Source organism: Schistocerca gregaria, unplaced genomic scaffold (assembly GCF_023897955.1).
Source record: "Schistocerca gregaria isolate iqSchGreg1 unplaced genomic scaffold, iqSchGreg1.2 ptg000008l, whole genome shotgun sequence".
In the NCBI taxonomy this organism is placed as follows: Eukaryota; Metazoa; Arthropoda; class Insecta; order Orthoptera; family Acrididae; genus Schistocerca; species Schistocerca gregaria.
The window spans coordinates 1,635,373-1,661,755 of record NW_026061700.1 but is presented as its reverse complement, the minus strand read 5'-3'; the positions used below and the strand labels follow the sequence as shown (position 1 = coordinate 1,661,755).

The window sequence follows — 26,383 nt, the reverse complement described above, 5'->3', positions numbered from 1 at the left end:
TTTTGTTGGTAATCACACCAAAGTATACTGTGATAACCAGCCCTTAAGCTTTCTTCTCAATTGAAAAGTACTGCACACAACACTGGTTCAGTTCTACAATACGGTTTTGAAATAGTTTACGTAAAGGGAGAGAATGATGTAGTAACTTGGAATCTAAGGGATAAAGTACTAAATATAAGATCTTACTGATGCAAGATAAAATTTATTATCTGCATCAACTATATTTAGTTACGTGTCACACCTCAGAGACAGACCACCCCCTCCTTCCCCCCCCCCCCCCCCCCCCCCCACCACCCACCAGGTGGAGAGAAATCTGTAACTAGTGCATCAGGTGGGTTAAGGGTAAGTTGTATTCACACTGTGTGCTTATCAATAATGTATTACGTTATTGCTGTCTCATGAGGTATGATAACTGGTAAAAGCTAAGCTTGTGCACCCATAGAGCACTGGGGATCCTGGAGTGGCTAAATGTGCTGAGAAAATCAGTGAGTATTGCTATTTTCCTTTCCTCCAAAGCAGCGTGTAATGGATTATCCACAAATGCCTAGTCTGTCAAAATGCTGAACCTTTGAACCATGGCTCCAAAGGTGAGCTACACCTAGTCATTACCAAGAAACCCCTGCAAATCCTTGCCATTCACTTAAGGTGGTCCCCTTCCCTGGAGCTGTGCAGGTGTTACACATTGTTACAATATGTGAGCTATTTTCTAAATATGTCAACTTACATATATTGAAAAGTGCCACTAGTGCAGTGACAAAGACAGGCAATTAAAAATTACTTCTTGATTGCCAACATGTGGAGTGTAATCATTTCTGATAATGAACAAAACTTTAATAGTGTAAAATGTAAAAAGTTCCTGCATGTTTATTAAATTGAACAGATCCTAAAATCAAGTTACCATCCTGAAAGTAAACGTGGAGAAAGAGAGCTTTGAGAGTTGGACAGGTTAATGAGAACTTCCCCTTTAAACAAGAAATTTTGTGGCCAAATTACTTTTCATTATTTCAAGGATATTTTAATAATCTACTTCATACCTCTATAGAATGATCCATTACTCTGTCAGTCTCAACCTCTTCACCCTCTGCTTAATATATGTGGCACTATCCTCACCTGCACAAAGAACATTATGTATGAGAACAGATGTATATAGAATAGCTGAAATGTGAACAAAAACAGATGAAAACATTCCTGAAAGATATTTATTGGCAGAAATGACTTTTACTTGAGTAGCTCAGTCAACAGACCATATGCAAGTGAAAGGCAAAGGTTCACAGTGCAAGTTGGGGACATTTATCATAGCTTCAAAAGCCACAGGTATTGAACACTTACCACAAGTCAACAAAAATTTGAATCTGAGGACTAATTTTTGTAAAAACTATTACATAACTCTGAATATCTATTTGAGTTGTTTACAATTAACAAAGATATAATGTTACTTAAAAACCGTCTTGATTTCAAATATCATATGACGTAGCATGTGAAAACTGCTGGATTTGGACGGGTTACTCCTGTAACTGAAATATCAGATCTGAAGACGGTTCTGAAATAACCGAAACCGGTCATATGAATAAAAATATTTGCAATCAAGACGGTTTTTAAGTATCATTATAATTTAACTGATTGCTGTTGTCCCATAAGACATTATGTCTGTTTTTGCAAAATAACAAAGATATGTAAATTAGTATAATGTTACTACCTAGCCAGTGTTTCAAGCACCGGATCTGAGGACGGCCACGTTTGCTGGTTTTGATGCCAGCAGCTTTCATTGTGTCAACCTCCCAAAGACTGCTGTCATTTGCTATAAAACAAAGGCACATTCTGCGTATAGGTACTTTTCAGTAGTGTACTGTTACTTAGTTATGAGTTTATTTATGATAAAAATAAAAAATGTAAATTAATTCCGATGTCTAACAAACAATTGTGAAAAATAAAAGTAGTGCACTTGTAACGCTGCTGATGGGTAAAAAAACCAAATAGGTAACTGAAATGTGATTCAAACGTAATTTCACCTCAAAAGTACACTTGGGATAAAGAACATGATATGTGACACAATTTGATAGTGTTCACTGTTTTAATTTTATAAAGCTGCATGTCTTGGTAATTACTAGGACATTCCGTTCTCGTGTGTGCTTGTGTTTGGCTAATGGGGTGGTGAAGTGGAGGAGGTTGGTGTGGAGGTGTGGTGTGGAAAGGCAACTGTGTTATTTCAGTCACAACATACATGCCTACTGAACTTCAAACTGTAATCCCTCCTTAGTTGCTCAAGAAGAGACCAAAAGCACCAGCTTCAAATATTTTCTGATTACGCAGCCCACAATCAAACACAACTAAAGAGAGAAAAATATGCTGAGTAGTCCACTATGCCTCACTCATCAACATATTAGTGTATAAACCATGTAAAATGTGCCCTGCAGGAATGGCACCCCAGTACAGTATCTTGTCAATATACAGAAAAGGGCAAAGAGTCATCAAATAAAATATAGACCAAGATACCAAACGGGGAACAAATAATTATAACACAGAACTGTAAGAGACTTTGCCCAACATGAAACACCTATGATAAAGTGGCACGGGGGATGCAGGGGAGTTGAAGGATGTCACGGTGTGGTAATCTCATGGAAGTGGAGGAAACCAAGAAGAGATTTAGGTGACAAATCTCATGCTGTTGAGAAAGTTGTTTTTAAATTGTGGTTCTTAGATGATGTACACATTGAAATCAAACAATAGCTGCACCAGACACTCATTCTAATGTGAAGTTTAGTGGTCATTATGCACCCACAGAAAGCAAAAACATTGGTTGTAAGCCAGCTGGAGTGAGGTACGGGCTACCAGGTCTATTTGAAGGACATTAACTGACATTGGGTCTGGGGGATTAGTTGAGTAAGAAAAGGTATTCCACATGTCCAGACATTAACAGACAGGATATTCCTACCTTCAGAAAGTATCGGACTCAGAAAATTATTCGAGATAGGAATTTCGCTGCTTTGACAAGTAGTTCATTCCTCAGGTGTCTTCTATACTAAATGACCTTATTTCACGGTCCATTTGATTCTCTCCTTGCGTAGAGTATAAAATGAATTATGGTTCAGGGGTATAGCAGATAAATGAAGTATGCATACATAACAAAGCTGGGACTGCAGAGCAAGTCATGTGGAATTGGAACAGACAAGAAAGGGTGGTCTGTTCCCCACAGACTACATTAATAAACCTACTTTAAAATATGTATTACATAAGGAATCATGATTCAAGTCGTAAGTATGACATCCATGTAAGCTTATAATCAAACTCTCAGCCCAAAATATCATTGATTCTGAAAATTTAAAAAAGTCAACATTATGTCCAAGACATCAGACAAACTGCATGAAACAAAAAAATAAAATAAAAACAGCTCTATCTGCAAAGTGAAGGTAGGTGAAAGTAACAAGATAGGTTAACTCTATAGAAAACAAGGATTGGTGACATTCATGTGAAAGTTCCATTTTCCGTATCAGACTAATTAAACACTAGGTTAATTATACAGAAATGAGGAAAAAGTATGTACACTTAACACACAGAAGCATATACTGCAAAATGTTGGCCAGATTTACAGCAGCTTCAGCATATGATACAAGTACTATGTGTGGAGTACGTGAGAGAATCTAGTTTAAGATGCTCATCTCTAAGGCCTTGACCACAATAATGGAGGCATGCAGACTATTTTACAGAGCTACAGGTGAGTGGGCGGGAGAGGTCCAATTTTAAATGGATATATTTACTAATAAAGAAACATGACTCACTACTCAGAGAATAGGACAAATGAACATACTGCAGTGAAGAATAATGAGTAGGCCTTCAGTTTTAAGGCACAAACATTAGCCACATACAGAGGGTCACATACAAACACACAAATGGAGCATTTGAACTCTACAAAACACATGGAGTGGAAGATTCTGTACATCCATCTTCTCACAGATGGTTGTGGGTCTTGGATTTTCAGTACAGACTGTCCAATCTGTGCAATTGAAAAGCCAGCAGGTGATGTTTCAAGTGATCACTGTATCAAAAATCTACAGGTGACCGTCATTGAATATTGGCCATTGTTCTGACTGGATCAGACGTGGGAATCTTCCAACACATTGCAAAAGAGTATTCTTGGTAAAATAACAATTTGGAAATTTAGGTGGCTAACAGGTGTTCAATTTGACACTGTGCACCTGGAGAAGAATGTTATTTCAAAATTTTACAGATGCCACACTGCAGATACAAGCGTTGAAAAGCACAGAAGAAGAACAGTGTTTGGAAGCAGAGAGAGAGCCACAATGCTATTCAGTCTGTACAATGAACAAGAAGTTTAAAAAAGATGAAAGGAAAACAATGAGGTTTCTGAATGAACTTTAATTCTGTGAGAGATGGATAATCACTTGGGAGAGCAGTTAAATAAATGTCTTTAAAGAGATTAAAAGATAAACAACAAAAGTGAAACAAATTTAATGGAAAGTAGTTTAATTCCATGATCTAATTCACTCAGAATCACTTGATTTAATTAGACACATTAAGCAAGACATTATTGTATAATAGGATGCCACAAAAGTATGTGGCATTCTCCCTTGGTTTAAATTGATGGGGGATAAGATATTTTATCTAAGGATTTACAGTACAAGTTTTCTCTTATCAAATTTCTTGTACATGATCCAGAAGAGTTCATCAGTCTTCTGATGGGATTATAGAGTAGATCAGGATGGCCCACAGCAAACCAAACTACTTCACCTCGCAGTGTAACACACTCAATTATTTTCTGGACTACTCTAATTTCTCCCTTCTCCTGAAGTTCTTTTCTCTGTAGCTCCCCCAGGTATGATGGAAGATACTCTTTGTTCTCTTAACATGTGACCTCTCACATTCTTTCCCTTCTTGTCATTGTTTCTGTGGTGAAACTCTTCATTTCCTATAATTTGGGCCACTGATTTTCCAACATTTCTATGTAGAACGATATCTCTAACACTTTGATCCTGACCTCTTCCGGTTTTCTCACAATACTTAATTTAGAAGGACCACATAATTGTACAGATGTCAATTAACAATGCTCCCCCACCCTGACCCCTACACCCCAGTCTTTTATGACCCATGAAGAAATGTTAACTGTGCCTCTAGCATTATTTGATTGCACGTTTCCCAATTCTTTGTTTAACTCTTAATCTTCATTGGCTAACCAATGCCTTCTAACTCCTCTTCTATTGTGTCATCAGACAAATTGTACCCACATAGATGCCTTAATATATACTTGGCACCTATCAGCTCAGTACTCTGAGTTCAACAGTGAAACTAACGTCGCACTCTTAATGTTTGTTCCTTTGGTCTAATTTCACCAAAGGTTGCTTTGAATTTTTATATATGCTCAATAGTCCTACCAATGACTATTTCACTTTTGTTTTCTTCACATTTTTCTGCTGTCATTCCACTTTGACTTTTCAGCTTTCCTATTTATTTTACACTTAAATGTCTTATAATGATGTATTCCTATCTCTTACTGCAGATTTTTGTATTTCCTTACTTAAGAAATCAATTTCAGTATTTCCTCTGTAACACAATGTTTCTTTACGGTCGCCTTGTACATACTTACATTTGTCTGATCAACTTATGTGATTATCCTTTTCAGATAAATCCCTTTCTCTTCAACTGACCTGCCTACTACAGTACTCATTCCCACAGTATTTACTGCTTCAGAGAACTTCAGACACACAAAATTCATCCAAGTACCCCACTTCATTCACAACCAATATTTCTGGACAATTCTCATAAGCTTCAGTCTATTCTTCATCATTACTAACATCATTACTAAATTGTGTTATGACTCTGTATCTGCTCCCAGGTACACCTTGCAATCCAATATCAGATTTTGCAAAAGGTCTCAAAATGATGTAATCCAACTAGAATCTTCTCACAACTCGAAGACTATTCGAAATATACCTCCTCTATTAATTTTTGAATAGTATAATCATAATTAACAACAAACTTATAGAACAATTGAATCTGTGTTTTTTACTTTGTCACTCCCATTGACAAGTTGATACTGTTCCACAATTCTGTCTTCTATTACATCGCCTACTACAGCATTCCAATCACTCACAATTATTAGATTTCCATTCTCCTGTCATTAACATTTTGTCATAGACTTTCACTTTCTCTTTATCAGACACTTGCAGATATATCTGAACCATTAGTGGTTTTTTCCCCCCTGTCAATTCTGATGAGCATAATCTTATTACTCAACTGCCCAATGTATTTACCTGCACAGATCCACACCCAAAATCTAGATAAGCAGTTGTAATGTGCATCACACAAGTCAGCTGATACAGCTAGAAGTTCAACAACAGCCAGAGGCTGACACTCATGGATGCTCACAGAGCCTCTCATCTGTGCACTCTACTGGTTGGCTGACAGCTTTTGGAGACAGGACTGGCCAGCTCTAACTCAGTCACTTTTGCCTTGATGTGTGTGTCACCTCACTGTTATTGTGCCCTCTCCATTGCCAGTGTATCGATTATAACAAGCTGTGTCTAGGCTTAATAAAGTTCATTGTGTCTGTCACAACATAGTGTTCTCTTCTGGGATTAGATCATACACAGTGACTCATTTCATTTCAGCTAAGGAATCTTTGCGATTGTGTGACTGCCTCTGCTTCTTGGCTTTAGATTTCTGCCATGAATTATTACAACTTATTCAATGAAAATGGACATTGAAACTATTTGACAACATATTAGTCGGAAAGATATTTGCTATGATTACAAGGGATGACAGCATCTGAACAGAAGTTTTGCATAATGGCATGCCACTCAGATCAATCCTCAGTTCTCATTTTTTTTTGTCTTCAGTCCTAAGATTGGTTTGATGCAGCTCTCCATGCTACTCTGTCCTGTGCAAGCTGCTTGATCTCCCAGAACCCACTGCAACCCACATCCTTCTGAATCTGCTTAGTATAGTCATCTCTTGATTTCCCTCTATGATTTTTACCCTCCACACTGCCCTGCAATGCTAAATTTATGATCCCCTGATGCCTCAGAACATGTCCTACCAAATGATCCCTTCTTCTCAAGTTGTGCCACAAACTCTTCTTCTCCCCAATTCTATTCAATACCTCCTCATTAGTTACGTGATCTAACCATCTAATCATCAGCATTCTTCTGTAGCACTACATTTCAAAAGCTTCCATTCTATTCCTTGTCTAAATTATTTATTGTCCATGGCTACACTCCATACAAATACTTTCAGAAATGACTTCCTGACACTTAAATCTATACTCGATGTTAACAAATTTCTCTTCACAAACGCTTTCCTTGCCATTGCCAGTCTACATTTTATATCATCTCTACTTCGACCATCATCAGTTATTTTGCTCCCCAAATAGCAAAACTCCTTTACTACTTTAAGTGTCTCATTTCCTAATCTAATTCCCTCAGCATCACCTGCCTTCATTCAACTACATTCCATTATCCTCGTTTTGCTTTTGTTGTTGTTCATCTTATACCCTCCTTTCAAGACACTGTCCATTCCATTCAACTGCTCTTCAAAGTGCTTTGCTGTCTCTGACAGTATTACAATGTAATCGGCGACCCACAAAGTTTTTATTTCTTCTCCATGCAATTTAATTCCTACTCAGAATTTTACTTTTGTTTCCTTTACTGCTTGCTCAATATACAGATTGAATAACATCAGGGAGAGGCTACAACTCTGTCTCAACCCTTCCCAACCACTGCTTCCCTTTCATGCCCCTCGACTCTAAAAACTGCCATCTGCTTTCTGTACAAATTGTAAATAGCTTTTCACTCCCTATATTTTACCCCTGACACTTTCAGAATTTGAAAGAGATTATTCCAATCAACATTGTCAAAAGCTTTTTCTAAGTCTACAAATGCTAGAAACATACATTTGCCTTTACTTAATCTTTCTTCTAAGGTAAGGCGTAGGGTCAGTATTGCCTCATGTGTTCCAACACATCTACAGAATCCAAACTGATCTTCCCTGAGGTCAGCTTCTATCAGTTTTTCCATTTGTCTTTATAGAATTCATGTTAGTATTTTGTAGCTGTGACGTATTAAACAGATAGTTCAGTAATTTTAGTCTGAGGGTATTTCACCTGTCTCATACAACTTGCTTACTTGACGGTAGAGTTTTGTCAGAACTGGGTCTCCCAAGGCTTTTTCTTTCTTTTTTATTATGGTTTTTGGGGCACAAAACTGCTACGGTCATAAACGCCCTGTCTGTGACTTAGGAAAATTCAGAAATGAGAACGAAACTCAAAAAATTGGAGAAACTAAAAATTAGAGGAAAGCTTAAAAAACCACTATAGAAGAGGGTTGGTTGTCCCCAAGAAGAGCTTCAAATGACTGACGTAATCTCACTGGCACTAATAAACTCAAGAATACAATCAGCTGAGTGCGTGTCATCTGCTAAAACGGAAGATATATCAGGCGACAGATGTAGACGGACCCGTAATGGAGTAAAATAGGGGCACTCAAATAGAAGGTGTCTTACCGTCCACAGCTGAGAGCAGTGGGAACAGAGTGAGGGAGGATCACCACTTAAAAGATATCGATTGCTAAAAAGACAGTGCCCTACCCGGAGTCTAGTTAGAAGTACCTCCTCTCGACGATGCATTCAGGAGGAAGAGGTCCAAGCATGGGGAAGAGCTTTCACATCCCACAATTTATTATTGGAAAGTGTCAACCAATGTGCATGCCATGAAAGGGTAACATAACAACATAAAACACTCCGTAGATCAGCGAAGGGAATCGTGCGAATAGCTGGATGAAGAAGAGAGACTGCAGCCTTGGCCGCTATATCGGCCCCCTCATTTCCACAGATACCAATGTGTCCTGGGATCCAGAGAAATGCCACAGAGACGCCCTGCAAGTGGAGGCAGTCCTGAATCCAGTGGACCACAGGGTGGACAGGGTACAGACCTTGGAGACTGAGGAGAGAGCTGAGAGACTCTGAACAGATAACATACTGTATTTGCAGATGGCAACGGATGTATTGGACAGCCTAGAGAACAGCATAAAGCTCTGCAGTATAAACCAAGCACTGATCGGGAAGCTGAAATCAATTTGTGGTGTCGCCAACAATATAGGCACTCCCTACACCTAACGATGTTTTCGAGCCATCAGTGTAAATAAATGTGTCTTCCTTAATTTGTGCACATAGAGCAGCAAATGCCCGATGATAAACAAGTGAAGGGGTACCATCCTTGGGAAATTGACAAAGGTCATGGAGGAGGCAGGTCTGGGAATGGAGCCAAGACGGTGCTGTACCCCAAGTTGTTAAGAAGGTTTTAGGAAAGCGGAAGGAAACAGAATGGAGCAGTTGACAGAAGCGGACTCCCGCTGTTATTAGGGAGGAATGGCGGAATGCATACACTAAATCCAGGGAGGCATCAAAAAAATGTCATGGGCCAGATTAGCAGGCATGGAAGACAGATGGCTAGGACTGCTCGCTGATTGGACAGTGAAGGTTCAGCGGTCACAGCATAAAGGCTTCCCACAGGGCTGGTGTAAAAAACCTCTAGACAGTAAAAGTAATCCACAGTGGTGGATAGAGACAAGATGCCGAAGAATAGACGGCCAAGCAGAGGAGTAAACTATGCTTCCATAGTCCAATTTCGAGTGCTCTAAGGCATGGTAGAGGCGGAGGAGGACCACTCGGTCCTCTCCCTAGGAGGTACCATTCAGGACACGGAGGGTGTTGAGGGATCGCAGACAGTGAGCCGAAAGATAGGAAATGTGGGAGGACCAGCACAGTGTTCTGTCAAACATAAGAGCCAAGAATTTAGCAACGTCCGAAAATAGAAGGTTGACATGTCCTAGATGTAAGAAAGGTTGAAGGAACTCCATACAACGCAAAAATTAACACAAACGGTTTTACTGGGAGAAAAGCGGAAACCTGTTGCGATGCTTCAAGAGTGGAGGCAATCGAGACATCCTTTGAGACCTTGTTCGAGAAGCCTGTTACGTTGAGAGCTGTAGTAGATAGCATGGACCCCTGGTGTACCCCGTTTTCTTGGGAGAAAGTACGGGAGAGAGTAGTTTCACCCGCACTATATATGTGCACTCTGCCATAAATTCGTGGAGAAAAAGTGGCAGCCGACCTAGAAAGCCCAAGAGAACAGCGTGCAGAGGATGCCTGTCCTCTAACAGGTATCTTATGCTCACACCAGATCAAAAAATATTGCTACCGTTTGGCGTTTCCAGAGAAAATTGTTCATGATATTAGTGGAGACAGATTCAGAATGATGTAGGTTGCAGTAAGTACTGGGAGATGAAGAAGCTTGCACAGGATAGAGTAGCTTGGAGAGCTGCATCAAACCAGTCTCAAGACTGAAGACCACAACACATAAGTGGAGGGAGCAACAATATGGTCAACTACAGAACAATGCTTTCGGAAACCGCACTCGGCAGGTGTTAAAAGACTGCGGGACTCCAGCCACCAAGTTAACGGCAATTTACCATATGCTCCAAAACCTTACATGCCCTACTGATGAGAGAAATGGGGCGATAGCTAGAGAGGAGATGTTTGTCCTTTCCAGGTTTTGGAACAGGAACGATGATAGCTTCCCCGACATCTTCTGGGAAAAGTACTGTCGTTCCAAATTTGATCATAAAGGTGAAGGAGGTAGTGCAGACTATGGTATGATAAATGCAACAACATTTGGATACCATCCAGTCCTTGGGTGGAGGAGCGAGAAGAAGAGAGTTTGTGTTGGAGCTCCCGCATGGAGAAAACAATATTACAGCTTTCGAAATTTTGAGAGGAGAAAGCAAGAGGTTGCAATTCCGCTGCACATTTCTTCAGGAGAAACACTCACGAGTAATTTTAAGAGTTCAAAATCTCATCAAAGTGTTGACCCAATGAGTTAGAAATTGCGATGTGGTCCACTAATGTATCATGTGCCAAAGTTAGCCCAGAGACCGGCAAGAAACTAGGCACGCAACATAACTGTCAATTCTGACTCCAAACTTCAGAGGAGGGAGTGAAGGTGTTAAATAAGCTAGTAAAGAAGTTCCAGGTTGCCTTCTTGCTATCGCAGATGATATGACGGCATCGTGCGTGGAACTGCATATAGCAGACACAGTTGGCCAAAGTAGGATGTTGGTGGAAAACGCGAAGAGAATGTCACCGCTCATGTATTGCATCATGGCATGCGTCGTTGCACCAAGGAACTGGGGGGAACTGGGGCAATTCAGCGGTGCATGGTACTGAACGTTCTGCAGCTGTAAGGATAACGTCTGTAATGTGTGTGACCTCATTGTCGGTGCTAGGAGAGTGACGGTCATCGAATGTTGCTAGAGATGAAAAAAAGTGTCCAATCGGCTTGGGCAAACTTCCAGCGTCGCGGGTGCATATATATATTGCAGTTGAAACTGTAGTCTAAGGACACATGGAATGTGGTCACTCGAGTGTGTATCATCAAGGGCGAACCATTCGAAGTGCTCAGCTAGCGGAACAGTACCAACCGAAAGGTCCAAATGAGAGATATTTGTCGTGGAGGTAGACCAAAATGCAGGGTTCCCAGTGTTGAGGCAAACAAGATCCGCTTGGTGGAAGACGTCTATCAATAGTGAGCCACGCTGACATGGATGTGGAAGTCCCCAAAACGGGTAGTGGGCATTGAAGTCCCCAACCGCAAATAGGCGGGTGGAAGCTGACCAAGATGATGAAGGAGATCAGCTCGTACCATTGGTGTGGACGATGGAATGTATACATTGCAAAGAGAGAAGGTGTATGCAGAAAGGGAAAGACAGACAGTGACAGCTTTGAAGAAAGGGGAATGGGTGATAATGGAGAGTATCATGGAGAAGGATCATGAGTCTTCCATGTGCTGGAGTGCCTTCAACAGAGGGGAGATCAAATAGGACGGACTGAAAATGGGGGAGAACAAAGCAGTCATGGGGACACAGCTTTGTTTCCTGAAGACAGAAAATGACCAGTGAGTAAGATCGTAAGAGGATCAACAATTCATCCAAAGTGGCTTGAATACCATGGATGTTCCAGCGGATAAAGGCCATAGGGTGAACAGAAAATGGAGGAATGTGACCTAGGTTGCCATCAACTCAATGACTGCTCAGAGCTTGCAGCCGACAGCATGGAACGGCATTCAGCTGAATGCAAAAGATGCTGATCCATAGGTTGTTCAGGAGCAGCTCCTGCCACCAGTGATCAGCCGGTTGATTGGCCGGCAGCAGTGCGCAACAGCGACAGAGAAGACGGCCGAGTGTGGATACCGCCACGTGGTGCTGTAGATGAGACATGCCTTGGCAGAGAAGGAGAGGAACTGGGTTTCTTATTAGCCTTCTTGGAACCATAATGTTTAGATGAAGGAGGAACCAATGGTTGTGAAGTTGGGGTATGTAAAAAATCTTCACGAGTGTGCTCTTTTTTATAAGTCCGCGTGTCTGACTTTTGGGCTCGAGACTTAGCAGAACCCAATGAAGGGTGAGCCTTAGAGTGAACAGGTGAAAGTGGGGAGGTTGAACAGGTTATCTTTGCGCTGGCCAATCTGATGACCGTGGCACTAAAGGTGAGATCACAAGTCTGCATGGCCGCCTCATTCGTTGGCCGAGGAGAGGCAAGGACAGTGCTGCACTTTCCTGTCTGAGGCACAATAGGCTTTCGACTGGCTAATAATTTTCGAGCAGCAAAGGTCGACACCTTTTCCTTCACTCTGATTTCCTGAATGAGCTTTTCGTCTTTAAAAATGGGACAATCTCTAGAGGAAGCAGCATGGTCACCCATACAGTTGTCGCAACAAGGGGATGGAGATGGACAAGCACCTTCATGGGCATCCTTGCCACACGTAACACATTTGGCCAGATTGGAATAGGACTGGCTGATGTGATTGAACCGCTGAAACTGATAGCAACGCATAGGGTTTGGGATGTAAGGGTGAGCAGAAATTCTCTCATAGCCTGCTTTGATTTTTGATGGGAGTTGAACTTTGTCAAATATCAATAAGACGCCATGTGAGGAATTTAAAGTTTGGTGCTCTTCCACACGGACAGGGAAGGTGTGTAGCAGTTAAGTACGCAGCAATTTTAGTGTCTGGAGGGCACTGATTGTTTCTAACAACAAGGTGCCATTTTGTAATCTGGAACAAGACTTTACAGGACGTGCGATTGCGTCAACACCTTTCTGAATAATGAAAAGGTTGACCATGGAGAAGTTGTGACTTTTGTCAGACCTAGAAACAACAGGAAACTGTGGCAATGATGGAAGGACTGTCTGTGGCTGAGACTCATTGAACTTATGCTTGTGAGCAGACATAGTAGATGATGAAGAAACCATTGCGAAAGTATCCCCCATGATTGCTGTCATCTCCAATGGCATTCTCCTTCCTTCTCCCAATGCTGTCAGTAGTTTTAATGGAATAATGTTTACTCTGGGTCCCTTGTTTCGACTCAGATCTTTCAGTGCTCTGTCAAAGTCTTCACGCAGTATCATGTCTCCCATTTCATCTTCATCTGCATCCTCTTCCATTTCCATAATACTATCCAAGTACATCACCCTTGTATTAACGCTCTATATACTTCTTCCACCTTTCTGCTTTCCCTCCTTTGCTTAGAACTGGGTTCCATCTGAGCTCTTGATATTCATGCAAGTGGTTCTCCTATCCCCCAAAGGTCTCTCTGCTTTATGCGAAGGCAGTATCTATCTTACCCCTAGTGACGTAAGTCTCTACATCTTTGCATTTGTCCTCTAGCCATCCCTGCTTAGCCACTTTGCTCTTCCTGTTGACCTCATTTTTGTGGTGTTTATATTCCTTTTTGCCTGCTTCATTTACTGCATTTTTATACTTTCTCATTTCATCAATGAAATTCAATATTTCTTCTGTTACCCAGCGATTTCTACTAGCCATTATCTTTTTACCTATTTGGTCCTCTGCTGCCTTCACTATTTCATCCCTCAAAGCTACTCATTCATCTTCTCCTGTATTCCTTTCCCCAATTCCTTTCAATTGCTGCCTTATGCTCCGATATTTCTCCAATACAACCCATATAATTTGGCTATGCAGATGACTCGTCAACATCATCTGACCTAGCCATATTCAGCCAAAACTTCCAAAAAAGTAGGTTACAACCTAATGTAAGAAAACGCAAGTTGCACATTTTCACTTGTAAAACAGACTGGCACATAGAGTCCTTGATGCTCATTTTGACAGAGACAGAGTGTCATAATGTGCACCTGAAGTACCTTGGGACAGACACTTCGTTTTATGTAGCACTTACAACCAACACCTGGAAAGCTGAAAAGCACATACAACATTCTGCACCAGCTCTGTGTTCTTGTCGGGCAGTGTCAGCAAACACATTTCAGTCAATAGCAGAGTACATCTACTGTGTGCCCATTTAGTGGAATAGTACATATGTGAAAAAGGTATATGTACATCTTAACTGATGTGCATCCACTGTCAGTAGGTCTGTACAGTATATTTCCACACATTGGTTACCTATATCAGGTCACATTCCACATCATTACATAATGTGAAAAAGTGCTCTACTACACACATATCAGAATTCTTATCATGGCTTGGTTTCTTCCTGAAAATGAATTCAATGCCACCAATAAACAGAAATGCGGTCAGCAACAAAAGTGTTCTCTGCCATGACTGAAACTGTCTTGCACCCACGAGAAAACCCATGGACTTGACAAGCCTTGAGAAATTTGTGTATTTGAATGGTGCAAGGAAGATGTGTAAACACGTTCCGCAAGTGAGGCAAATCTTCATTACCATCTTGGGACTGTGGTGTGTGATGGCAGATAGTAGCTCATATGTTATAAACATGTCTCACAAGTTCCTACAAGGGTTGTTTTGAAGAATTTCTGACAGTGATGATTAATGTGATGAACTACATAACAGAGCTGCAGGTGTGAGTAATCTGTAAAGCATAAATATCGAAGTAATATGTCATCTCGTGTCAAATCTTTTCATTTAAAAAGTAACCATCTGAAATTACACCTACTGCCATTTGTGTCATATTACATTTGAGAGCTGTGTTGAAATGTAGTAGTTTGTATATGTATCATTTGATTGAAAATCTGATAACATATGCCTTAAATAAATTGGTTATTCCATCTTTTTCTCATAGTTACCTACCCTTAGGTAGATTGAAATGAGGGACTAATCCAGAATGTTTTGCCAATGGTGAGTTCATTGTGAACTGTAAGTAAAATAGCTTCACCAAAAACAACAAATGAAATTAATTACCTTTATTCTTTGTCCACTCTGAACAGCAGTGTCTCCAACATCGAGGTACTCCGTTACAAAATTTCCTCTTTATCTCATCAGGCACTCCTGAAAACATAAATAAAGATATATCAATAACCATCATTGACACTCGGATCTTACCTAAAATGTAAAAAGTTCTGCTTTACACCACAGAGAGACAAAAATGAACAAGAGGTCGAGTGGAGAGGTCGAGTGGAGAGGTCGAGTGGAGAGGTCGAGTGGAGAGGTCGAGTGGAGAGGTCGAGTGGAGAGGTCGAGTGGAGAGGTCGAGTGGAGAGGTCGAGTGGTGGGAGGGAGGGAGGGCAGAGAAGAAGGAAGAGGATGAAACATGTTATCGATTCATGACCCAATACTCACAGGGCCACAAAGCTTCTAGTCCCCGTCTGACAGATGGAACCCTATGAACAATGTAGTCAGTCCTCACGTCTTAACACACAGAGAAGAGGTGGGATATTGAGTGATCAGGATACTTGTGCCACCACACCTATTCTCCATGGTAGCCAAATACTAGCAGTGAACATTTCATGCGCCACCAGTATTAAAGCTGGCTTGCCTCTGAACAGAGCAGCACAACAGAGCACAAGTGTATTCAGTGATGAAAGGAGGCTGACTAGCTGTCAGGTAACACAAAAAATTCCCATTTCTGATGAGTACCTAAGGAAAATTGCCCCCCTATAACAGCTGCTTTTCTGACTTATACAACCCAAGGCAAATAAAATGAACCATCACAAAGGAATTGACTGTACGGGATAGAAATCGGGATTTTGTGTACATATACAGATAAACAAATGATTACAATTTTAGAAAAGTGGGATAATTTATCCCACAAAAAAGAGCTTCACAAACTGTGCAAATAAGTAATGCATTGGCTCAACTCTGCCCCTTATGCAAGCGGTTTTCAGCTTGCTATTGCTTCATAGAGATGGTGAATATCCTCCAGAGTGTTCCAATGCCAAACCTGGCCAAGTGGTGTGTGTAGTCATCAAAATCACAAGACGGTTTGAGTGCTGTGGTCATAATGCTCCAAACACACACTAGTCAGAAGAGATCCGGTAATGCTGCCGATTGAGGTAACATTAGTCGAGCATGAATGCGAGCAGTAGAAACTCTCACCATGTATGAGCAGACATTATCCCAATGAAATGTGAGCCCAAAATGGCTTTCAATGAATGGCAATGAAATGAGGCACAGAATATCGTCTTGTACCTCCGTACTTTAAGGATGCCATGGATGACAACCCGAGGAATCCTGCTACAAATAGAAACAGCACACATCACTACTGGTTGTCAGGCTAAATGGCTAGTGACAGTAAAGCTGATATCTCACTTCTGCCTGTACCACTTCGTGACATGCCTTCTGCCTGGAATCTCAGTGACTTTAGTAGAATTGTCTTCAGTGACGAGTCCTGCTTTGAAGTGAGCCCCTATGACCACAGTACATTATCACATGCACAATCTGCAAACACAGTGAGTCTTGTTTGTACTTCACCATCGAGTGTTTGTTATTTTGAGAAGACAGGCCAAGAATGAATGCCTTTCTGCAAGCCTTAATTGTCACCCTTAAGCTCTTATAATAGCTCCAAATCATAGAGGAAACAGCCAGAATCAAAGTGAGACCATGAGTAATCACAACAAAAGTGTAGCATTTAGAACCTGTCTGTCCCACATGGCCTACCATTGAGGAACTTATTGCACAATCTTCATTTGAAGCCATGCATGTTTCTAACCGATATTAACTGCTTTCAGCTAAAGTATTATTTAGAACTATGACATGACTCGCCTTTTATCTTAGGGAATTGGAAAAACAGTGCTTCTGCACATTCCTCAGGTCCCACAACATACAACTGCAAGCGACGTTCTGTAGATACCAGTTTCGAGGACATGCTAAAAACTGAAAAGTCAAAAACAAATTCCATCACATTCAAACCGCTCCCCATATGGGCACAATTTTTCTGAAGAAAATTGTTTGAAAGCTATCATTTTATGAAAGGACATCGACAGCATTGAGATTCTGTATAATACTCATAAAAAACTTATTTCTGACATTTTCTTCAAATTTCTCTCTCTGAGTAACACAAAGTTTTCTGAATGTCTAAAACGACTTGTCACACATTGTGTGAGTAGTGTCATGTAACGGACTACTGAAACTACTGATACTGCCAGTTGGCAAGGTGTGCGGTGTCGTCAATCAACTTGAAGGAGCAAGTGAACTTTAACTACGTAGACATGAAGTGAAATATTATTATTTTGTTACAAAATAATACAATGACAATAATGAGGTATACTGCCACAGAATTATATTATAAACACTTTTAATTTTTTAAACTATGATTTTCATATATGTATACGTGAGGTGTGTAAAATATCGATATACAACCAAGGTTGGCAATACTGCACAGTTTGTAATCTCTGAACAGGAGCCGGTTGTTGGCGGGTGTAGAGTCAGTGGGGAGTTGGTGTTGGGATGTCTTGTAATATGCATGCTTTGAAAAGATCAAGGATGGCGGGAATGAAATGAAGTACTGGAAAATATCATCACAATCAGGATTTGTAAAATAAAAGTTGGAAGTTTAACTAAGCATCTGTTTTTATGCAGCAAAATACACACCCTGGACCACAAATTTATTTAGCAAACAGTGGATGGCGATATTCATCACTGGACGACAAGCGTGCACCAACAACCAATAATGGTAAGAAAGTTATATTACTCTAAATTCATATTGTGATGATACCTATCTTTCTCCATGTCTTCAGCCCTAAATGTACTCTGTTGTTGGAGTGAACAACACGATGGGGTCTGGTGGTCATTTGACACACCAGGGAGACCACACAAGTTTAAAAATCATAATTTGCAGCTTAATATACTACTACTGATAATAATTAATATTTGTCCCCTGCAGAAAGAGGTGCTTTAAAGTAGGCAAAGCACATTTGGACAATTTTTGTGTTGCCAGCTGTAGTTGTGTAAGATTGTTAACATTATAGTGGTACCTGTTAAACACACAAGATTGCAAGTGCATCAGAAACACGTATCAGATGGAATGTCACCCTTTGTGATACAGGTAACACAAAGACAGGCAGACAGACTGACCGTCAAATGACAATACAGACTTGATAGTTTTACCAAATTGTGATTGTCATGCAAACTGGACATGTTGACCCTTGGGGCTGAGATTTAGAAACGCTGCTACCTGGACTGAGAATCCTTTGAAGACAGCTTTATCGAGGCTTGGCACTGCTCACATACTCACTAAAAACTGTAGGTAATTGCAGATTGTATTTTGCCGAGGGCACAGAACAGTGTGAGGCAACTTGGACAACATTTTTAAATCTCCAAACATACCCACCTCTTGTCCCATCTGTACTTCATTGCAGTATGTTCAGTTAGATTGTGATAAGCTGGACCTTAAGCAAAACAGCTTCTACTACTTCTTATTTGGTGGCAATAAATTGCAGAATTTTAAGTATCTGAAGGTAAATTAGTGGGAGAGGGAGACGAGTTACACAATATCACACAGGATACTATTTAGTAACTGATATTTTCCCAACAATTCTCCTTTTTACAGGTGGAGAAAAACTGAGTCCCAAAATTTTAACCCTGGATAGCAGATGCTAATAGGAACCAAAATTACTAACATAGTGTCAGTTAACAACACACTATTTTTAAACAATGTAAACTTGGTGCAATTCACATCAATTGGCCATGGGATTGACTTGTTGCTGTTCGTCAGTTGACGGGCAGTGCTATAGCTGTCAATCCTCGCAAACAAATGTCCCTCGCACTGTCACTACCCTAACACAATATGAACATGTGTCAAATAGGTCTCAATGTTTGTCTCCATCTCACATAAGAGGCATTCACATGTCACCTTTGTTTTGGAGCACACAAATCTTCTGCAATTTGTTCATACAGTGAGCGTGGCAACACAGTATTTGTTTGAAGAATGATGAGACACGGATTTTGTTCATGGACTAGCTGATGGTAACACACATGAAACTTGATGTTTGTATGAGGAATGGTACCCAGCAATATGTCACCCACACTCGCAAACATTTACAGCAATTCACCATTGAATTGGTGAATCAGGCTCGTTAACAGGATATCATGGTGATGCTGGAAGACCTCAAACATGATGGGACACTGCATTTGAAGACTCAATCACTTTTAGGAAGCACCTAAAACATGTACTTGAGCAGTTGGAAGCAACATAGGAGCCACACATCAGTTAGTCTGGAAGGTTTTGAGGAATGGTGCCCAGCATCCTTTTACTTTCCACCCTGCTCTAGACCTAAATCCTGTGGGGGACAATGAATACTGGCTAGAGTTTATCCAGTGGTTTCAGCAACATGTTGCATGAGATCCCAAACCCCCCTCCCCGGCCACCACCTCAATTGTGTTTTTTACCGACGAGTGTGCCTCCTACTGAGATAGTGTTTACAGCACTCAAAACATTGGGGCAAGAGGAAATCCTAGTGTCATCTACATGTACACCCATGGACCCCAGGAACAATTTTTGCTCAACATTTGGGCGATCATTGTGGGTGACCATCTTACTGGGCCTGTCCATCTACCTCTTTGGCTTACTGGGGGAAATTACCTTCACTTATTGAACAAACTCTACCCGGCCTGCTGGAAGATGTTCCCCTGGAAATACAGCTATGCAAGTGATTGCAGCATGGGGTGCCTCCACATAAGAGTCATGCTGTGCACAGATATTTAAATGAACTTTGTGATGGCCAGGTAATTGGCAGAGGTGGCCATAGGACACGGCCCCCGCAGTCACCACAACTCGTGCCACAAAACTTTTTCCTGTGTTGATTCTTCAATGTTCTAGTTCACCCACCTGGGCAGGATCCACTTAGAAACAAAGAGGAATTAGTGCATCTCATTCAACACGCTGCCAATCACATCAAGGCCATGCCAGGAATCTTTGAAAGAGTTTGGCAAAACACCATTCGACATTATCAAGCTTGTAAACAATGTTGTAGCTACAAAAAAGGCCCTTTTAAGGGCCAAAAGAATTTGTAAAAGACTTTCCGTATGCAAATTAACAGCTGCTGATGATTTTGTTCTCAGTACATCTTATCATGAAACTACAATGGATGTGTTGGGACCCTGACGGATTTGCCCCTAGCGCCCCAGAGTGGAAGGCTGGTATGCTACCACTGAGCATGTGTGCCGCCTCAGATACACCGCGATTTCCAACAGGCAAAGCATTCCAGTCACACATTGTCCAGAAAACCTGGCAACACAGCAATGCCATGGCCAATTGGACCACATGACACCAAGTTTCCACAGTTTAAAGATTGTTGACCTACACAACATTAGTAATTTTAGTTCCTACTGGCATCAGGTATCCAGAGTTAAAATTTCACGACAATTTTGCTCCACCCTGTATATGGATGACAACCATCACGTAGGCCAAATTAAGAAACAGACCTCCGAGAACTACCCAAATATGGGACATCCAGTATGCAGTTGCCACAAGAGTTGAGTGGCATCTGTGGGTCATCAGGATCTCTCAGATTCAGCACTAGTTAGAAAACCTGCCTCCAGCATATAGTCTCATCCCACTACCTTTCTAAATTTAACCTTCCATCAGTATAACCTCCCTTTTCCTGAGTAGTATATATCACTGAAAGTAAAGTGTGGTCAAGGCTATTACAAAAATATGATAAAATAAACTAGTTCTTAAATTAAGGTGTAGAAGTATTAGTACTGGTGATGCACGCATATTACTATCCACACACCTTTCCATCCCAACAGCCTTATGAACTTAGCTTCCTTTAACACCTCCCTTTTTTTCACAATAACAACAACAACAATTATTATTGTAGTAGTAGTAGTAGTAGTAGTAGTAGTAGTAGTAGTAGTAGTAGTAGTACCCCGTGGAGGCTCGGGAAAAGAATAGGCCTCCAGTCATAAAAGGCGACAAAAAGAACAAACCACTAATAGGGCTAACACCCTTTACTGTTATTAGTTGGTTCAGGACGGAACTAATGAAGCCTCAGACAAGCGCTGTCATGGTCGGGGATGACGCTTAAACCCTATACCCGTCCACATTGGTAATGACACTGCTAGCCACACGGAAAATAATTTAAATCCGAATAGAGGTGTTTTGTAGGATATGCTTCCTGCAACCACTCTAGAAGGAAAACAAAGACATAGGATGAGATGGTCTGATGAAGTTAACCGACACATGATGTTCTGTTATTACCAAGCAGCAAACTTAGGATCAAACAAAACTGGATACAGTATACACAACATTTTTACCAGATAACCAGAATTAAAATTTTTAACAGAACAACGACTAGCTAATCAGATCCATGTAATGATCAAAATTAACAGGATACCACAGTCAGAATTAGAAAATATCAAACAACAAGTACAACAAATACTGGAAGAAAATTATGTGCAATCAGAAGAAGAAGAAAATACAGTAATGGACTCTCACATCCCAGAGCAAACAAACAAAGAACACCACGCATCAATTAAACAACCAGGGGAAAATTAAATCTTAAGACAGCCACCAGAACAAGCACAAATAGAACATGAAGTGACACACATGTTAGATATAGAAAAAAAATTTCAGTTGACATATATGGAATACAAAGACACAAATACAAACATTAGACCATTCTTGCTTAGACCACCAAATAACCCACAAGTCAAAACAACAATAACAACTATCAACACAATCATACACAACAAAATAAATGAAAATGCAACTATGGAAAAGTTACAACTACTGGTTTATATAGGAGCACTCACTACACGAAATATACACACCAGGCAGAGATCAGAACCAACCAACACACAGGAGATACGCATAAAACCAGCATGGCAACACAGCCTACAGATCAGAATAGAAAAACTGAGAAAAGACATCAGACAGCTAACACAATTTATAAGACGTCAAATGTCAGAAAAAAATGAAAAATGTTAGGTGAAATCTCACAACAAGAAGCAATAGAGCAATTAGATGAAAAGAAGCAGAAATTACAAGCATTGGCCAAACGACTTAGAAGATACAAAAATGTGGAAATAGAAGGAAACAAAACCAAACATTCAACACAAACCAAAAGATATTTTACCAGACAATAGATAACACACATTAAAATAGACAATCCACCAAACATAACAGACATGGAACACTTCTGGAGCAACAAATGGTGAAACCCAGTACAACACAACAGGCATGCACGGTGCATAGAAGCAGAAACAGACACATACAAGATGATACCACAAATGCCTGAAGTGATAATTTTGCAACATGAAGTCAACTGAGCAATTAATTCTATGCACAATTGTAAAGCCCCTGGAAAAGATAAAATAGCAAATTTCTGGCTAAAGGAGTTCACCTCCACACATTCACATCTAACTAAATTATTTAACAGTTACATTGCAGACCCATACACATTCCCTGATACACTTACACAATGAGTAACTTATCTGAAACCTAAAGATCAAGCAGACACAGCATACCCTGCAAAATATCGCCCCATAACATGGCTACCAAGAATATACAAAATATTAAGTTCAGTCGTTACACAGATATTAGTGACACATACAACACATAACAAAATTATAAATGAATTATAAAAAAAATGTTGCAAAGGAGCATGAGGATGTAAAGAGCAACTGACAATAGATTCAGAGAAGACAAATCAAGCTAAAACTAAACAAGGTCACTACACTACACACACATTGATTACCAAAAAGCTTTTGATAGTCTACACGACTCTTGCTTACCACAGGTATTGGAAATATACAAAGCAGATCCTAAATTCATACAGTTCCTAAACATAGTAATGAAACATTGGAAAAGCACACTTAATATCCAAACAAATTCAAATAACATCACATCACAGCCAATACAGATTAAGCATTGAATATACCAAGGAGACTCATTAAGTCCTTTCTGGGTCCGGCATGCTCTGAACCCACTATCCAACATGTTAAATAATACAGATTATGGATATAATATTACTGGAACATACCCACACAAAATCACATATTTGCTATACATGGATGATGTAAAACTACTGGCAGCAACCAATCAACAACTCAACCATTTACTAAAGATAACAGAAGTATTCAGCAATTATATAAATATGGCTTTTGGAACAGATAAATGTAAGAATAACAGTATAGACAAGGGAAAACACACTAAACAGAAAGATTACATATTGGATAACCCCAGTGACTGCATAGAAGCAGTGGAAAAAACAGATGCCTATAAATATCTAGGATACAGACAAAAAATAGGAATAGATAATGCAAATGTTAAAGAGGAACTAAAAGAAAAATATAGACAAAAACTAACAAAAATACTGAAAAAAGAATTGACAGCAAGAAAAAAAGACAAAAGCTATAAATAATTACGCTATGCCAATATTGTCCTACACATTTGGAGTAGTGAAATGGAGTAATACAGACCTAGAAGCACTCGGTACACTTACACGATCACAATACCACAAATATAGAATACATCACATACATTCAGCAACAGAAAGATTCACATTATGTAGAGACGAAGTAGGAAGGGGATTTATTGACAAATAAATGCTACATTATGGACAGGTAAACGATTTAAGAAAATTCTTTATAGAACGTGCAGAAACTAGCAAAATACGCATAGCAATCACTCATATAAATACATCGGCTGCACCATTACAATTTCATAACCACTTCTACAACCCCTTAGATCACATAACGTCAACAGGTATGAAGCAAGTAAATTTGAAAAAGAAAAAACTACATGGCAATCACCCATATCATTTAATACAGCCACACATCGATGAAGACGTATCCAACACATGGCTAAGAAAAGGCAATATATACAGTGAGATGGAAGGATTCATGGTTACAGTACAGGATCAAACAATAAACACTAGATATTACAGCAAGCATACTATTAATGATTCCAATACCACAACAGATAAGTGCGGACTTTGCAAACAACAAATAGAAACAGTAGATTACATCACAAGTGGATATACAATACTAGCAAATACAGAATACCCCAGAAGATATGACAATGTAGCAAAAATAATACATCAATGACTTGCCATACAACATAAACTAATAAAGCAACATGTTCTCACATACAATTATGCACCATAAAATGTATTGGAGAATGATGAATACAAATTATACTATCAACTACCGGAGTAATACCACACAGTATCCACCAGTACATGAATGCAATGCAGCTACATCCAAACATATATATACAACTACAGAAATATACAACTACAGAAATATGTAATTAATGATACATGTACAATTACCCAAAAGTTCCTAAATGCAATGGAACATATACCGTACAGTTAAAAGGAAGTCACGCTTGATCAAGGTCCGCACCACTTTCCATTTTTATTGAGACATAACGCCTGAGAAAGGAAATTATATAATAATAATAATAATAATAATAATAATAATAGTAATAGTAGTAATTATCATACCTATTGCATCTCATTATTTCGTTCACTGTTCTAACCTTCTTATTTTCAGCCTACCCTCCCTTTCTCTGTCTAATGCTTCTCCTCCTTGCCCTCCATTTCTTAATTGTATTACTCATTTTTTTCCTTCCTCTAAATCTGTTTTCTTTCTTAATCATTGTAGCTCGTATCTGTGAGTACAGAGAGCAAATTCCAAATCAAGAAATTAAAGCACTTAAAGCAGTGATGCTTTTAGGGGTGAATCAATCCATCCAGAGGGTAAGATAATGGAAAATGAAGGCACTGTATTTTTTACCTACCATGAAGATGACATATCGAGTTGTATCCCCACACAATGAAGAGTGTTACTCACTTCAGGTTTGGCTAAAGCCTTCTTAAGAAAAGAAAAGTCACACTCTCACAAACAAGCACACATCATTACCACTGTCTCAAGAAGCTCCAGCAACAGTGCTACAGTCACATTGATTTAAAGTAGCAATCCAGAATGGGACACAAAAAGGGTTGATATAGAGAATACAGGTGTGACAAGGGAGCAGCACTGTAACAGAGCAGGCAGGTTCTACTTGGCAGCAGGAGAATGCTGCCAGGCACAGTATCTGGAAGCTGTGGGGGAGCAAGTGCAGAAGGATTGGGGAGAAAAGGGAATGGGGAAGGAGAGGTGCAGAGAGTGGGGAGAAAAACCAGAGGGTGCATTGGGAGAGAGCAGCACACAATGGAAGTGAGGGAAGGTCGTGTGGGACAGATGCAGCAGAAACTGTTGGATAGACTGTGTGTGAGCAACAGGTTGTAGTAGACTGAGGAAAAGATAATTTTTAGAGTGGTGCAAGTGCTGAGAGGATAACTACCATCTGTACAGTTCAGGAAAGATGGTGGTGGAAGGAATGATCCAGATGGCCCAGGTTATAAAACAGGCACATAATGAAACATATTATGTTCTGCTGCATGTTGTTCCACATGGTGGGCCCCATACCTGTTGGCCACAGTTCGGCAGTGACCATTCATCCTGGTTGACAGCTGATTGATAGTCCTTCCAATATAAAAAGCTATGCAATTAATGCATCAGTGCTGGTATCTGACAAACTTGTTTTCACATGTGGTATGCCCTTTGATATGTTGGAATAATCCCGTGACAGGACTGGGACTGGAATCACTGTTTTGTTGGATGGGACAGGTTTGGACCTAGGTCTCCCATAGAGATGATATCCCCGTGGAGAGGTGAGGGATTTTCAGTATCATAGGGATGAACTAGGATTTTGTGAAGGTTGTGCAGGCATGGTTCACTACTTTAGGAGGGATGGGAAGAAGCTCTGTTAGGGTATCCCTTGTTTCAGGGCACAATGATAGGGGATCCAAGGTCTATCAGAGGGCTACATCTATCATCATGCCACAAAATGTGGTACTTCCAACCCAATCTCCTTCTTACCCATCCTAAAATGGTGTTCCATAGCCCACCCCACCTCTGCAACATCTTAGTCCATGACTATTACTCTCCCCCCATGCCAAATCCTTGCCACAGGGGTCATTTCTAAAAAACACTGTTGACTGATGATATATTTAACCTTTGAAATACTTACGATTATTATCATCCCGCAACTCGCCGAGGAGGTGGCAAGTGTTGCCATCGGTGAGCCTGACGTAACTGCAACTCTGGCCCTGGCCAACT

At 40.2% G+C, this 26,383-nt stretch overlaps 1 long non-coding RNA gene across 1 annotated transcript; it reads right to left on the bottom strand.

Moving 5' to 3' along the window:
- Positions 1–1,093: 1,093 nt before the first annotated feature.
- LOC126301111 (uncharacterized) lies at positions 1,094–26,319 on the bottom strand. The gene is made up of 3 exons (XR_007552923.1): positions 26,295–26,319; positions 15,236–15,322; positions 1,094–1,110 (listed from the first exon to the last, which is right to left on the bottom strand). It is a non-coding gene; the product is annotated as an uncharacterized LOC126301111 (long non-coding RNA).
- Positions 26,320–26,383: the final 64 nt, after the last annotated feature.